We start from the raw sequence: 988 nt of genomic DNA, 5'->3' as shown, positions 1-988 counted from the left end.
ACAACTATAACATTGGGGCACCTGGGTGGCTCAGTGAGTTGAGCCTCTGCCTTCGACTCCGGTCATGATCCCAGGGTCCTGGGATGGAGCCCCGCATCCGGCTCTCTGCTCAGCAGGGAGCCTGTTACTGCTTTTCTCTCCGCCTACTTGTGATCTCTGTCTGTCTCTCTGTCTGTCAAATAAATAAATAAAATCTTTTAAAAAAATTTGCCTGCTATAGTGTAGGACTAGCATAGTCAATTTAAATAAAAATAATACCATAAGTAAAAATTCTTCCTGCTGTAGGCTTGAGATGGGCAAGTTCATGAAACCCGGGAAGGCGGTGCTGGTCCTGGCCAGACCCTATTCCCTGTCATCGTGAAGAACACTGGTGATGGCACTTCAGACCGTCCCTACAGCCATGCTCTGGTGGCTGGAATTGACTGCAAAGTGACAGCTGCCATGAGCGAGAAGAAAACCGTCAAGAGGTCAAAGTTCAAGTCTTTCGTGAAAGTTTAAAACCACTGTCACTTCATGCCCACGAGGTACTCTGTGGACCTCCCCTTGGACAAAGCTGTCATCAGTAAGGATGTCTTCAGAGACCCTGCTCTTAAACACAAGGCCTGACAAGAGGCCAAGGTCAAGTTCGAGGAGAGGTATAAGACTGGGGAGAACAAATGATTCTCCCAGAAGCTGTGGTTTTAGGTCGTTCTGTTTCAGTCATTAAAAATACAAAAAAAAAAAAAAAAAAAAAGGATATATTAACACGGGAAGTAAGAAGATATGGCAAAAATTGCGATGGTGATATGAGAATAACCAAAGTTAGGAAATAATTCAAGGAAGGGCCTGTTTAATGAATAACAAGCCAGTACCAGCCACTAACAATCCCCTACAAAACAGTCCCCTTCACATCAGGAGCGTACAGAGAAGGAAGATTCAAAAGTGAGGGGGGACACCTGGCGGCTCAGTCGTTTAAACATCTGACTCTTGATCTCGGCTCAGGCCATGA

The 988-nt window shown here is 45.4% G+C and overlaps 1 pseudogene; it reads left to right on the top strand.

The window, feature by feature from the left end:
* The first annotated feature begins 292 nt into the window (after window positions 1-292).
* Window positions 293-733, top strand: LOC123954337 (annotated as a pseudogene).
* Window positions 734-988: the final 255 nt, after the last annotated feature.

Source organism: Meles meles, chromosome 1 (genome assembly GCF_922984935.1).
Source record: "Meles meles chromosome 1, mMelMel3.1 paternal haplotype, whole genome shotgun sequence".
Taxonomy (NCBI): domain Eukaryota; kingdom Metazoa; phylum Chordata; class Mammalia; order Carnivora; family Mustelidae; genus Meles; species Meles meles.
This window is presented reverse-complemented; position numbering and strand designations above follow the sequence as displayed.